Consider the following 16,654-nt stretch of genomic DNA (forward strand, 5'->3'; position numbering starts at 1 on the left):
TTTGTTCAGTCACAAATTCTTTTTTAGCCTTCCCTGGAGAAAAACAAGTCCCCAAGAAAAAATTCTATATAGAGAAAAAGTATTTTCTCCCAAAGTGCGGGGATTACAGGCGTGAGCCACCGTGCCTGGCCTGAAATGTTTATTTTTAATTTATATTTATTTGCATGTCAATTTAAAGTAATGTGCCATTCAGATCATTTTTGTAGTGTGCCTTTTTTTTAAAGAACATGCTATGAATGCTTTTCCATATTAATAATGTTTTACCATGTAACTTTAAATAACCATATTTTATTCTTATTGTATAGTATAAAATAAACAATTCCATAATATTGGACATTTAATTTTTTCTCTCTTTTTTTGTACTTTACTAAAACAAAGCTGTGGTGACTATTCCTTTGTACAATCTCTTGTCAATTTTTTTCTTAAGTTATTCTAAAAAGAATAACTTAACACTTTATAGTCTCTTAAGACTATATACATTTTTAAAGATTTTATGCTTATTACTTAATTGCCATTGAAATATTTATACTTTCATCATCAGTGAGCGAAAGATCTCTACCAATGTTACCTATCATAATAAAGAACCCTTTGACAATTTGATAGCTGGAAAATGGCAACTAATTTTTATTTCAAAATTTATTTTTAATTCAGCAAATACTAATGTGCATCTCCTCTGTTCCAGTCACTGAATATTGGGAAGGGGAAGTGATTCAGAGGTGAGCAAGGCAGATCAAGTTTCTACTTTGATGAACTTAAAGTCTAACAACTTTAAACAAGTAGCAATTAAAGGTGTGATGATAAAGAGCATTTAAGGTTATGTTCTAGGTTCAGGGTGTTAGATTAGGCCTCCTAAAGTGGCACTTACAGATGAATTGAAGTTAGCCAAGGTGGGAAAGAAGGGCAATGCAGGGAGGCACAGAAGTAAATAAAATCTTTCCGGACTGGCCGATGTTGGAGAAATGGAAGAAAACAGTTTGGTTAGTGCACGGACTATTACAGAATGATTCAAAATGAGGCTTGAGAGGTAGTTAGGGGTCAGATCCCATAAGGCCTTGGAAGGTATGTTAAGATTGAGGACTTCATTTTGAGGATTAGATGTTTCATTTTAAGAAGATAATTCTGATTGAAGTTTGAGAATTGAGTACAAGAGAGCAAGGATATGTATGGGGAGCCCAGATGGAAGGCAACAGTGTGGACCACAACGGCTTGCAGTGTATATTATTCAGAACTCTTTGGTTGCAAGTGATAGAAATTTAACTCAAGCCAGCTTAAGCAAAATGGAGAATTTGTTGATTCTTGTAACCAAAAACATGAAAAGTAGAAGTTTCATCTGGGCCTCTCAGCAGAATAAAAACCCAAGACTCCAGTGCTCTTAATAGTCTCTATCTTTCCCCCTCCCCAACTTTCCTGTTCTCTTCTCTTATTCATATTTTTTCTATCCTTCTCTTTATATCTCAAACTAATTACCTCAGACTGACTTCCTCCACATGGCTGAAAACAAGGCCAGAGGTGACTCTTGTAATACAAATATTATTGCCTCAACATCTGGAAAGGGACAGATCTTCTCTCCTCCCCTTTTAAAAAATAGATCTTAATTTTTACAGGAATTTTAGGTTTACATCAAATAGACTGGAGGTATACAGATTTCCCATATGCCTCCTACCCCCACAGCTGTATATACTCCTCCATTAACATCCTCTACCAGAGTAGTACATTTGTTGTGACTGGTGAACCCACACTGACCCATCATTACCACCCAAAGGCCATAGTTTACGTAAGTTGTTCATTTCGGTGTTGTATAGTCTGTGGGTTTGGACAAATGTATAATGACATGTGCCCACTGTTACATTATTGAGTAGCTGTGCTGCCCTAAAAATCCCCTGTGCTCCTTGGAAGATAAGATGACTATTAATAACAAATGGCTGAATTGAATAGATATTAAATTTAAATGATAAAGATGTCTTCTGGCTTTGATTCCTTGTGGTTGATAAATGGCTCAAAGTGCAATGGAAAATGAGGGTGAGGATGATACAGAATGTGGTGTTATAGAAGCCAAAGGAAGAGAACACTTCTTAAAAAAGAGAGTAGAAAAAGAATGAGATCCAGTCATTTGCAACATGAATGGAACTTAAGATTATTATGTTAAGTGAAATAAGCCTGTCACAGAATGGCAAACATCACATATTCTTTCATTTATTTGTGGGATCTAAAAATCAAAACAGTAGAACTCATGGACATAGACAGTAGAAGGATGGTTAACAGAGGCTGTTAAGTGTCGTGGGGGGCTGTGAAGGAGAGGTGAGGATGGTTAACGGTTACTAAAATAGACAGAATGAATAAGATCCACTATTTGATAGTTCAACAGGGTGACTATAGTCAAAAATGACTTAACCATAAATTTTAAAATAACCTAAAGAGTGTAACTGGATGGTTTGCAACTCAATGGTTAAATGCTTGAGGGGATGGATACCCCATTCTTCATGATGTGCTTATTTTAGGTTACATGCCTGTACCCCTTCTCATGTACCCCATAAACATATACACCCACTGTGTACTCACAAAAATGTTTTAAAAAAGGGAATGGTCCTCATTGTCCACTATTGCTAAAAGATGGAAAAACAGAAAGACTAAAATGTGGATGCTGAATTTAGCAACACTAAAGTTCATTGGACTTCCTGATAAAGAAAGCATAGCACAGTGGTTTGGCTGGAAGCCACAGGGGTTGAGTAATGAGATGAAGAATTAAAGATGGCAATTACAGGCATTTCTATTAAAAGTTCTTTGAAGTTAATTATTTTAAAATCATTAATTGGCTTGCTATTTATTCTTTTTAAATCTGTTTCTATTTTTTGTCCATATTTCCGTTGGTGGTATCTTTTACTTTTTGATATATAAGTGCTATTTATATAATGCAATTAAATTTGTTCTATATGATTCAGTTTTCCCCAGCTTCCCTCTTTCTTTCTCTTTCTCTTTCTTTCTTTCCTTCCTTCTTTCTTTCTTTCTTTCTTTCTTTCTTTCTTTCTTTCTTTCTTTCTTTCTTTCTTTTCTTTCTCTTTCTTCTTTCTTTCTTTCTTTCTTTCTTTCTTTCTTTCTTTCTTTCTTTCTTTCTTTCTTTCTTTCTTTCTTTCTTTCTTTCTTTCAGTATTGCTCTTTCACCCAGGCTGCAGTGCAGTGGCACAATCTCGGCTCACTGCAACCTCCACCTCCTGGGTTCAAGCAATTCTCCTGTCTCAGCCTCTGAGTAGCTGGGATTACAGACACGCGCCACCATGCCCAGCTAATTTTTGTATTTTTAGTAGAGAGGGGGTTTCACCATGTTGGCCAGGCTGGTCTTGAACTCCTGACCTCAGGTGATGCACCCCACCCCCCCGGCCTCCCAAAGTGCTGGGATTACAGGCATGAGCCACCGCACCTGGTCCCCAGATTCTTAATTTACTATTAATATACTTTATTTTATTTTCTTGGTTGTTGTTTCTCTAAATTTTAACTTTTTGATATAGGCGTTCTGCCTCTGGTTTTGTGTTTAGAAAGGCTTATAAATAGGCCTCCATCATGGCTTATAAATAGTTACAACATTTTTGTCCAGAACTTTTTTGGAATTTCCTTTGGGGTATGGAAGGAAGTAGAAATTTAATCTTTTTTCTAATTTTTTCTCAGCAAGTTTTCTTTAAAGTTGTTTCACTTTAAACAATAAGTTTCTTTTTAATTCAACTTATCAAAAGAATGACTCCTCTGTATGTTAAAACACACTTCATCTTACAAAACAATGCAGTCTTGACAGATGGGCTATAAATAGTGGCTTTTTTTTTTTTTTGGATGTTTGAAACAAATCCGAACATAGACTCAGTCATGTTACTAAGAGCTTTCACAAGGAGTGAAGGAAATGTTCTTCTTTATGTAGGTGGATTTTCATTGGAAATTATTGTTTAACACAAATGAGCCTACTATTAATGGCACCAATGGTGTATGTACAGCTTGTAATTCATCTTGTTTCCAAATGAAGTACGTGGGAAGTGTGAGTGTTACTTTTATGGGGGAGTAGGGCAGACAGTCTCAGTTATGTCCGCAAATTCAAGACATGTAGTATTTAATGATGTTGGAGGCTGGGTCACACAACATGTCAAACTCCAATCAAAGGAAAATTACTTGGGAATCTATAACTAGGTACTTATCATTCCTGGGAGGGTGTCTATGCCAGTGGCTTTTGCTGAAGCAAGGACAAAAGTCATTTTCCTAATCATTGTTCCACATATGTTTTCTTTTTGCGATCATATCTTCTAAAAATAAAGTCACATCGTTCACAATTATGGCTTGATTTGAACTGTACACACTACCAATGGACATTTTTCTGAACACAAAAATCCATCATGGATCTGTATCCTGTGCTCAGTAAAAATATATCCGTGTTTGCTCTTCAGCACAACTCTCTTACCGACAGTTCTACAGAAGTGGGTGGATTCTACGAAGATCAAGACACTGAAAGCCACCTCTGGAATAGTGAATTAAGTAAATTTACTAGTTTACCAAGAATATTGTTTTACGGATTAATCTGCATGATCATATTGAGTGATTTTGTATATGGTTTCTCTTAAACATATGTTATTTATTATATTAAATGAATATGATTTTTTTCTTGAATATATTTAATAATCTACTGAAGAACATATTCAGCATGAATATATTCTTCATAAATGAATTCTTCTTAATTGTAGTGTTTAGAGTATATTTTTCACATATAAGAATATATTCATTAATTTATTCTTCCTGATTATGTTTGTAGAACTGCTTTATTGGAACATGCTCTTTATTAACATATTTATACTCGATTATATTAAGATATATACATGTTGTATATTCTATATATTTGTTAACAATATTCACAAAAAAGCAATAAGCCTAGGATCCAGCTTCTGGCAAACTGAACATTATTTAAAATGTATTTAATGAGAATGTGTATATTTAAAAATAATATTTCTTATACTAGATTTTAGTAAATTTGCAAATTTGGTGAATTCGGCAAGTTTGTCACTTGGTGAATTGATGCTGTAACTGATCTCGGGTTTAATTCTGTTATTAATTTACTTACTTAAGAAAGCATAATTTGTGGTTGTTTTTCAAGACTTAAAATGGAAAAAGTACATTTTAGTTTCATAGCTTTCATTCAGCCTTTTCAACTTGCCTTCTGTGATGATGTAATAAAAACTAATTTAAAATCAATTATAATTTTCAACAAGATACTATAAATCTATTCCTACAACTGTTACTGATTTGATTTTTTTAGGATTAGTTATTTATGTAAGATGAATGAGCAGAGTTACTGTCTTTGCCCAAAGGAAAAACAAAAGATGTGACCCTGCATGCCAACGAACGCATCGCTCTTTCTCTGGTTCTAACATTTTAGAATAGTCTGGACCATTCTTAGTTCAAGACTACTATGCTTACATCATAAGAATTGAGTCACGGATTTATAATGATTTACTGTTTCTACTGCAAGGAGAAAGCAGATTCCATCTGAACATGCTACTTTCACATATATTTAGCTCTTATTTTCTGAGATTTACATGAAGAATGAATTGAATTTGCACCATAAACGTCAGAAGTGTAAAAAAATTCTGCAATTTTACTTAGCAAAACCAAGCAGGAAACAAAAAGAGATCAAAACCAAAACAAAGCCCTCCAATGCTTGAAGATTAAAAATTAACCTGCTTCTTTTATTGTGTTATTATGGCTTAACATAATATGCTTTCTAGGTATCAATTCAACTCACACCCTATGTACTAGTTCTTGAAACATTTGAGTATATCCTTTTCCCCAATGTATTGCTCTAGTAAATGGCCATATGGCTCTTTGTGGTAGGGCAAGGGAAGCCCACATATACTTGTTAAGTTATTATCCACCCTTCCTTTTGGAAACCCTGCCTCTCCTTCAGACAGTGGGTTCCAATCTGAAAAATGATCCAGACTGGGAAACTGAACAAGGTATTGTAACATTTTATTAGGGGTAGCTGCTCTCCACCCCTTGATAATACTTCCTTGATCTTTTTTTGATTGTGTAGGTTGAATAATACTATTGTTGGGTATCCATCCGTGTTGTGCCTTGAGGATATCACGTTTTATTCATTATCTCTGTAATTTTCTGCAGTGCAGTTCCCTCTGGTTACTACCCTAACTTTGATGCTCATTACAATAATTGTACCCACTTTGCTTCTGATATTTAAGTGCTACCAGCTGACTTCTATGGTTTTGCTATCTCATCACTCCTGCTGCTATCAGAGATCACTATTCTGTAATAGCATTTCTTAATGTCATCCCTGGCCTACAGAAGGCTGCCATTACTGAGCTTCTCAACAATGCTTACTGGTAAATTCCCAACTGCCCTGGAAAATGGAATATTCTGTAAACTCTCCTATGAAATATTGGATGGATGGTGGAGTTTGGGGCCATATGTAATATATCTACTCCTGCACTTTTTTGAGCTTTTTGATCCCTTCTCCCACCATTTTCCATGGAAGTTCTGGAATTTTTATTTCACTTAGTGTGGGCTATCACTTTTCTAAGCTTCTAAGAGATATTTTAGAAGCATATTCGCTTAACCCCTTGTCAAATATTAAATTCTGATGAACTCTTTCTTGTAATGAGTGCATCAGGAATGGGAACATGGGATGGGAAGAACAGTACCAATAGTTTTTAAATACTGGACAAGGGAATTTTTTTAAATTTCAGAAAAGCCTACAATCTTGTCAAATGTTAACTAGAAAATGTATACAACATGTTTAAGCACTACACAGTTAAAAAATCTTTTTGCTTCATCTGGGTAAAATTCACACCATTCTGATAAATTATTTAAATCTTGGCATTTCTTTTTGAATACGTTTCCAGTTCAGTGAATCACATCTACCTTACAACAACAGTCAACATATGTTGCTGTTCTGTGGCCTTGTCCCTCAAGAAACTACTCCCCATCTCTTATCTCCCAACAGGAAAGCCTTCTGAATGTTTTTTCTTTAACAATAATGTTCTATTTGTCTATTCTCTAATCTTTTCAATTAATCAACTTTCACCTGTATCATATTACTCACCATATGACCCTCCCTGTGATTTTAATATCGCTTTCTTTGTTTTTCCTTTTCTTCGCTGTTCAAACTTGACTTCACAGTCTATAATTTCAAGTGTGTACTTATTGGCATCGTACATAGATTCTTTTACTCCCTTAATCTATCAGTAAATCAAAATTGCTAACTGACAATTCTGGGTAAACACACACATCTACTTGTCTTCCTCCTTTCCCTTTTCTATTGAGTGTTTCTGGAATAAATTACATAATGATGTTGACGAACTTCTTTACAAGCACATGTTATGCAGTCTGACTCAGAGTAGCAATCAGTGCTATTCACCAATTCCTTTACTCATTTCCCTTTAGCTTCTTATTTAAATGTTTATGATGACTATTTTTAACTTTTTCATTCTATTTGGTCTTCCAGCATGTCTGTACTAGTTTGCTTTCTGCAGAAAAACTTGCCTTCTTCAATGAGAATGTCATAGTCACTCCATGTATATTCTCTTGATTTCCTTTTACCTCAAACTTTCTTCAGATATTCAATCAACTTTGGTCTTTTATTTGTGGATCAAAACCATAAATAGCTCTTCAACTTTGCACTTTTTAACATAGCTGACATACCCTTCCTAATATGAATAATATGCACATGAACATATAAAGATTCATTTTAATGTGTGTAGCCCATCTCACTAATGAGTGAGAAAGAGTTAAACAGCAAAACTGTCAACTGCTGTCTCTAGGATGGATGTTTAATAGTGATAGGGGGAATTATACTATATGTTTCTGGTAAATAGTGGAAATTGTTTTTTTCCTTGAATACAATTTTTAAAGTAACTTCTAGCAAAAAGCAAATAGAAAAACACAACCAACCAAATAAAATGGCAGCCACAACAAAAAAGTACATAAAGACTCCTCTATTGCTATGTAGCAGAGAACACAGAAAGAACCACCCAAAGAGGGCTTAGAACACGTAGACTTGAGTAAATCATAAGGGAATTGCAAATGCAGATGCTTGTTACCTCTGACTAATAATTAAAAAGGCTCTTCTGGAAGTTTAGCCTTAGTTAAGTTAATGAACTAAGAAGGAGCATGAATTTATTGACAAATACATGTAAAGATAACATAGTGTTATATGGGGTTTGAAAGTCAAATATATTTGAGAAAAACAAAATCTTCTTGATATGAGAATTTAAAAAATGTGAGTATATTCCACAGCAAGAAGAGACTGATCTTTCTCAGTTAATTTATTTTTGTATTATTACATAGTGTGTTTGGTAATTCTCAATTTGTTGTTTTTAAAATAGCAAGAAAGTTAAAGCACTCCTTGTTACTGCTAAAAACCCACACTAAGAAGACCCCAAATAACTTCAGCATGAAAAATCATGATGCCCATGAAGAGCCTTTTTGGCATAATGGAAATACTGTATATGTTCGCAGGAACATGTTCTACACAGGTGTATTTAATTGTCAAAGGTAAATGAACCATATACAAGATTAGTGCAATTTCACTGTATGTTAATTTCACCTGCAGAGCTGTAAACAAATATTGAATTCTTGTTAATAGGTTTGTTTTTCAAAGTAACAAGGGTTAGCAATTCTGAAACTACTTTCTATATATTCTAGGCTCAAAATAAATGTGTTGAAAATAATGGGAAATAGGTTTCTCATGGACGGGGATGAGAGCTACAGGTATAGAAAGAAGACTAGAATGTACTCTATGGTATTCGATTGGAATTGGAAATATCAGTTTAAAACCCAGGTTTAACACTGATACACTTATCTATTTCTATAATATCTATTTCATAGATAATATCTAAAATATAGATATTTTAGATAGATATATAGATAATTTAGATATTATCTATCTATATTTGGCGACATAGACATATATTTCTGGGTGTATGTGTGTATAGATATCTGTATCTCTTTCTCTATCTTAGCTTCTAAATGTTGTTCTTCACTGCAAGGAACTAGAATTTCTTGAAGAAAGTGTTGATTTGAGAGCTGTTCTAGGGAAAGTAAAAAATGAGCCTGGAACATTTTTGGGAGTGATAAAGTATGGAAGTGCTCAAACAATTATGGGGGCATATTAAAAATATAGGAATCAGTTTGAAGAGACTTCTACTTGAATAAGAACATATCAGGATATAGAAACCAGCTTGAAGGGGCTTCCATTCGAAAATTTGAACATGAATATAAATAATCAAGGTAATAGATTATAATCCATTGAATAAAATAAAAAATCATGAGTCCCCACTGAAATAAATAAATAAATAAATATTAAGACAGAAAGGGAAGCTCTTTCTTAGAGGAGAATGCCAAATAATAAATAGCACATGGGGTTATAAAGGGGTTAGAAAATATGCAATGGATGTTAAAACTAGTGGATTAAAGTTTGATAAGAAAAATAATGTGTATATGGTCTCTAAGTATCTCCACACATATTTCTTACTAATTATTGAAGGGAAAATAGTATGTATACTGAGAAAACTGGATGATATACTTTAATCATGTAATCAAAGCTAATATCACGAATATTCTGATCAGAGGGAACAGGCAACCTAAAGAATGGGAGAAAGTTTTTCCAATCTACTCATCTGACAAAGGGCTAATATCCAGAATCTACAAAGAACTCAAATAAATTTACAAGAAAAAAACAAACAACCCTATCAACAAGTGGGCGAAGGATATGAATAGACACTTCTGAAAAGAAGACATTTATGCAGCCAACAGACACATGAAAAAATGCTCATCATCACTGGAGAAATGCAAATCAAAACCACAATGAGATACCATCTCACACCAGTTAGAGTGGCAATCATTAAAAAGTCAGGAAACAACAGGTGCTGGAGAGGATGTGGAGAAATAGGAACACTTTTACACTGTTGGTGGGACTGTAAACTAGCTCAACAATTGTGGAAGACAGTGTGGCAATTCCTCAAGGATCTAGAACTAGAAATACCATTTGACCCAGAGATCTCATTACTGGGTATATACCTAAAGTATTACAAATCATGCTGCTATAAAGACACATGCACACATATGTTTATTGCGGCACTATTCACAATAGCAAAGACTTGGAACCAACCCAAATGTCCAACAATGATAGACTGGATTAAGAAAATGTGGCACATATACACCATGGAATACTATGTAGACATAAAAAAGGATGAGTTCATGTCCTTCGTAGGGACATGGATGCAGCTGGAAACCATCATTGTCAGCAAACTATAGCAAGGACAAAAAACCAAACACCGTATATTCTCACTCATAGGTGGGAATTGATTAATGAGAACACTTAGACCCAGGAAGGGGAACATCACACACCAGGGTCTGTTGTGGGGTGGGGGAGGAGGGAGGGATAGCATTAGGAGATATACCTAATGTAAATGACGAGTTAATGAGTGCAGCACACCAACATGGCACATGTATACATATGTAACAAGCCTGCACGTTGTGCACATGTACCCTAGAACTTAAAGTATAATTTAAAAAAAAGTGACATCATGTGTTTCAAGCACTTGAGGAAGGCATAATGTCATTTCAATATTATTTCTGTCCAAAATGTGTAACCAGAACCCAATCAATAAACACTAGAAAAACTCATATTTAGGAATGTTTTACAAAACAACTCACTTATAGTCTTTATTTTTATATGTATTTATTTATTGGAGACAGAGTCTCGCTCTGTCGCCCAGGCTGGAGTGCAGTGGTGAGATCTCAGTTCATCGCAACGTCCGCCTCCTGGGTTCAAGAGATTCTCGTGCCTCAGCTTCCTGAGTAGCTGAGACTACAAGCACACACTACCACGACCGGCTAATTTTTTGTATTTTTATTAGAGATGAGGTTTGCCATGTTGCCCAGGCTTGTCTCGAACTCCTGAGCTCAGGCAATTCACCTGCCTCAGCCTCCCAAAGTGCTGGGATTACAGGCATCAGCCGCTGCGTCCAGCCAAACTTATAGTCTGAAATTTAAAAAAAAGGAAAAAAATATTTCCCCAACTGCCAATGAATCAAAACGCTGAGAACAGTTTCTGATCAAAAGAAATTGGACTGGATTAAGAAAATGTGGCACATATACACCATGGAATACTATGCAGCCATAAAAAATGATGAGTTCATGTCCTTTGTAGGGACATGGATGAAACTGGAAAACATCATTCTCAGTAAACTATTGCAAGGACAAAAAACCAAACACCGCATGTTCTCACTCATAGGTGGGAATTGAACAATGAGAACTCATGGACACAGGAAGGGGAACATCACACTCCGGGGACGGTTGTGGGGTGGGGGGAGGGGGGAGGGACAGCATTAGGAGATATGCCTAATGCTAAATGATGAGTTAATGGGTGCAGCAAAACAACATGGCACATGGATACATACGTAACAAACCTGCACATTGTGCACATGTACCCTAAAACCTAAAGTATAATAATAAAAAAAAAATAAAAAAAAAATATTAGTAAATGGAAAAAAAAAGAAATTGGAGATAAAACAACTAAAAATAACATGTGGTGCTGGATTGAATCCTGGGTCATTAAAGAAAAGCTACAAAGAACATTATTAGGACAATTGACAAAATTTGAATACAGACAGTGGATTAGATATGAAGACCAAGTCAATGTTAAATTCTCAGATTCTAATGATTTTATCCTAATTATTGTGCCTTGCTTCTAGAAAATACATACAGATACATACAGAAACATGTGGTGATAAGGAGGATAATATCTCCAAATTATTTAAAGTGGTTCAGGAAAAAAAAATCTGTCTATTATCTATCGATCGATCTATCTATCTATCGATCGATCTATCTATCTAATCTATTTTTCTATTACCTATCAATCAATCATCTGCCTTCCTATCTAATCAATCAAGAGAGGAAGAGAGTGAGAAAACAAATGATGCAAAATGCAAACAAGTGGTGACTCTGGATAAAAGCTATATGAAAATTCGATGTAATACTCGCAACTTTTCTCTATGAGGTTATAATAAAAGTTACCAAAAACAATACTGGTGCCCAAAAGAACAGATCAAATTAATAGAACTCTTTATGAAAGGTGTACTTTAACAAGGTTCATTTCTGCTGGGAGTCTTACATACTGTGAACAGGTAGAAAGATAAGCAAGCAGGCAGAGTGAAGACGTGTACTGGCTAAGAATCATGAACTTCAGTACATATTTTAGCTTTTAGTCAAAGCAATGTGTGTTTGTAAGTACTTTGTTAAGTGTTTTGTGTCTATAGTACAGAAAGTGTTCTGTGAAAGGGTGGTAGAGGCAAAACAACCCATAAACGCAGAAGGAGCTCAGAAACAGAAAAGGGTGATTTATTTGGAGAACCCCTAAATGCAGAAGAAGCTCTGAAACAGAAGAGGGTGATTTATATGGGGAACTTGCAGACAGAACTGTCTTTGGCAGTTGAAAGACAGGTAGATTCCACACTGCAACCCCCCTGACCCAGGGATTATATGTTGAGGAAAAAGTAGGAAGGTGTAGGTGGCTGAGAGAGTTCTGCTGGTGTCATAGCCTGTGTGTTATACATGCAGCAGCATCAAGGGTTGTTTTGGAGGAAAAGGTAAAACTTACAGTAAATAGGTGTTTCTAAATTGGTAAATAAAAAGTAATACCTAGGCCAGAAACCCCAGAGTCGTTCCTGGACTCGAAGTTAGTTAGGTGTCACATGGCATTTTAGCATCTAAAATAGAGTCGCTCTTGTCCCCACACAATGACTGTTTCCATATTTGCTAAATGAGAACTTGACTAAATCAATCTTTGCCAGTCTCGTTTGATTTCCAATGATTTTTCACATTAATGCAAAATCTCTTGAAAATTTTTATCAATTAAAAAAACCCATTTTTCCTTCTTTCTTCTGAACTCCTAATACTTTCTCAAACTTATTGTCTGCTTTCTTATCTTGTAGATCTTAGTAAATCTTTCTAAATTGAAGCACTTTTCTTGATCCACCAAGCAAACCCGGTTGGGCACACGTGTCACAGCCCTAAGATTTGTGTCAAACCCCGAGTGAGTTACTGAATATAGATACAGCGGGGACAAGAGGGACTTTATTTTAAATGCTAATCTGTTTAGCTCTTTGTTCAGGAATGCCTCCAAATGTCTAGTTGATAACTAGTGTAACTCCTTATGTAGGAACATCTATTCACTGTAAGTTTTGCCTTTCTTTCAAAACAACCCTTCATATTGTTGCATACATAATAGACTGTGGTGCCTGCAGCCACTACCTACACGTTCCTTCTGAGTACATACACTTTTTCCTCAACATATAAGCCCTGAGTCTGGAGAGTTGCAGTGTGCAGATGTACCCGTCTAGTGACTATCCAAGCGCTTCTCTCTGTAAGTTCTCCTAATGAATCATCTTATGCCTACAAACTGGATTTGTCTGCCTTCTTCCTTAGTTTCCTGGCTCTTTCAGCATTTGGGGCCACTTTGCATATACCGCCCTTTCACAGAACAGACGCTGAAGTATCTGGAATCCAAATTTCATTTACTTTGTAGTGAAGAGAAAGACACTGAGTACTTCACAACTCTTTGGAACACATGTTATTAGCAAGAACTTCAGGGCAAAAAAGGTAGTTTTCCCAATCTTGACAGAAAAAAAAGGCTTGTTTAAATTACCCTTAACTTCATCAAATTGTGAAAAGCAAACAGTTTTTTCTATGTGTATTTACTCTGGTATAGGCCAGAGATAGCCAATGTTAGTTAGAGGAAATAGTTAAAACCCTCCAAACAGCTTGTGTGTATTCTCCAGGTCTACTCGTTGGTTGTTTTTTATTTTCAGACTTGGTGCTATTGAGGTCATTCAAGGTAAAAACTTTTGGGTTCTTGTTTTGGGGTTTCCAAAGGAAAAAGATTGGGATTCCAGAGCTCAAATGTTCAAAAATGGGGCAAATAAGCATTAAGAGGAGACTGTTGTGTGGAAACTGATGCTCCATCTGATAGAATATCTCATAACCAGCGATGGGAAAGACCCTAAAATCACAAAGCTAATTAATAGTATTTAGATACACATCATGCCTTTAATGAACCCAGACGAATTAGAAGCTATAAAAAAGTGTGAATGTTTTCACACTAATGGAAGGGAAGAATTGTAACTAGTATGACCTAAAAAGTTTCCTGAATGCTTTGAATTTAATAATGTTTCAAGGCAACCTGAAACTGGCAGTCACAAAGTGGCTGCAAATGGAGTCATTTGTCTTCTCTGAAAACCGTGGTGGTGCTTTGGTAGCCAGTTTTCTGTTTGATAATGGTGTTCCAGCAGCTTGGGCATTATTTTCCTGGAGCTCAATTCCTAATGATGATGTTTTCCAATTTCTTGCATATATCTATGATTCAACAAATCTCAACATGAAGAAAGGTCAGCAAAAAGCCAAAATGAAGTTTCTTAATGGAGTTACAAATGAATACTCTTGGTATCTACTCCCAGGTAGAATGCTAGAGTATAATAACTACATCTGGGCCCAGTGTTTTAAAATTGTATTAAAGCTGTCATGCTGTAAATATCCTTGCAAAGGCAAGCACCTATTCCTGTGGAATTATAACAAAGCCTCATTACTTGAATATATAAAACAGGTGCAGCTAGGTGTAAAGGGTCAAGTTTTTTTTATCAGAATGGAAATCGGCTACCCAATGTGACTGTGAGAGTCCCAGACAGAAAACATATCTGCACTTAGAGGATCAACAAATTTGGAGCCTATTATCTGGTTCTTTTATCTGGGTCCGATATAGTACATGTTATAGTCCTTGAACTTCAACATCTCATAAAGGTAATTATACCAGAGAAATCACAGAACATCAGTGCTCTTAAGAAGGATACTTTATTTCCATTCCAAGGGCAACTGGACTTTATCCCACTACAAAATCTTTTATACCCTATGATTTTTCTATGCAGAAAATTGCCAAGCCACTCAACTGTAACAAAGCATAGTGTTACTATTTTTAGTGACTCTTTTGCACATATTTTTCAAGTAAAGTAAAATGTGATGCACAACCTCCATCACCACCTGGAATCAGGGATTTGTTATGCCAGGTTGCTACAACCCTAACTCACTCCGTGGGACTTCAACTGGATAAGTCTCATGGTATTTCCTAAGATAAGAAATAGATGTTCACAAATCCTGCAATAAGCAATTTGTGGTGATAAGGCAAACATTCAGTCTTGATGAATGGAAGACAACTACCTACTAAGAACAGCCCACTTGCATTTAACCTTGAAGTTGTCTTAGAAAGCTGTACGAAGTTACACTTGAGAAGCAAGAAAGAAGGTCCTGTAAGAAAAAAGGGGCCAACTTTGTACAGGAAGAGCCAGATGAATATAAGCAATAAGAACAAACATTTATTGATCGCTATGTACAAGACCTTGCCATGAGTGCCATATGTGAAGTGATATTAAGTGCCATTTGTAATTAGTTCTCAGCGCAAGTAGAAATGATCATAGGACTGGGAATATTTAGTTCTGAAAATGTTCTAAGGAGATGTCAGAGAAAATGGGCAACCATGTCTCAGTGGCCCAAGAAAATATGAACCTAATGGCATGACAAGTTTGTATCTACAGAGTCCCAAAGCAACAGGTCAATTAAGTAAGTCTCTCTCCCTGCCTTTCCACATCTGGTGCCACCGTCCTCTGCTAAACTGAAGATTCCAAAATGTGTAACTCTAGCCTTTTGCCTGAGCTTCAGACTCATGTCCTACTGCCCACAGGACATACCCAGCTGGATGTGACCCACAGGTCATGTCTGAGCATAAGTATGAGCGTATGTTCATGTTGAAATTGAGTGTACTTTTCCCCCTAGAGCTGCTCTCTGTCCTAATTTTTTATCTCAAGTACTGGTACTACCAAGCTAGAAACCTGGGAATCACCTTTGATACTTCCTCCTCTTCTTTCATCCCATATATTCAGTAATCACTAAAGATGTTAGTTACAAATATTAATTAATTCTCAAAAAAGGTTTTTTTTTACAAATAGATGATTCTATCTAAAATGTTTAATTTTAGATCGATATGCTTGTAGATAATTATAAAATTTACTTATGGCATTTGGTAATATTAAATATGAAGACAATATTCTTATGTATCATGCTATTTAATTTGTGACATACACCCCTTATGTTAAATTAATGTTGAGAGAAAAAGTGTGGCCTGTTAAGAAATAAATTTATAGATGACATTATGTCATATTTGTAGATTGGAGTTTACTATATGTTTTAATTTGCTAAAATAAGAGGAAGCTGATTTTTTATGTTTGGAATTTTTATACTTAAAATACTTTAAAAGTGTAATATATCAATACACTTGTTTAATAATGTTGGAGTTTAAAATGGAAGAAATAAGAGTGGGTTTTATATCAGCATATTTCTCTGAATATGAAAAGCCTGCTTATGTAAAATTCTCCATCCTATTACTCTTTTTTCAAAAATAGGTCTTGAAGCAATGGAAAAATAACATGAGGTACTAGGTAAATATTTTGAATAGATGAATGAAATTTACTGATCAGATGAAGGCAATCTTGAGGGAAATGTACAACATTATCATTTTATGCTCCTCATTAGGTTATATTTTGAGATCAGTCCTCTTTATGCTTCCTGC

The sequence above is a fragment of the Nomascus leucogenys genome, chromosome 23, assembly GCF_006542625.1.
Source record: "Nomascus leucogenys isolate Asia chromosome 23, Asia_NLE_v1, whole genome shotgun sequence".
In the NCBI taxonomy this organism is placed as follows: domain Eukaryota; kingdom Metazoa; phylum Chordata; class Mammalia; order Primates; family Hylobatidae; genus Nomascus; species Nomascus leucogenys.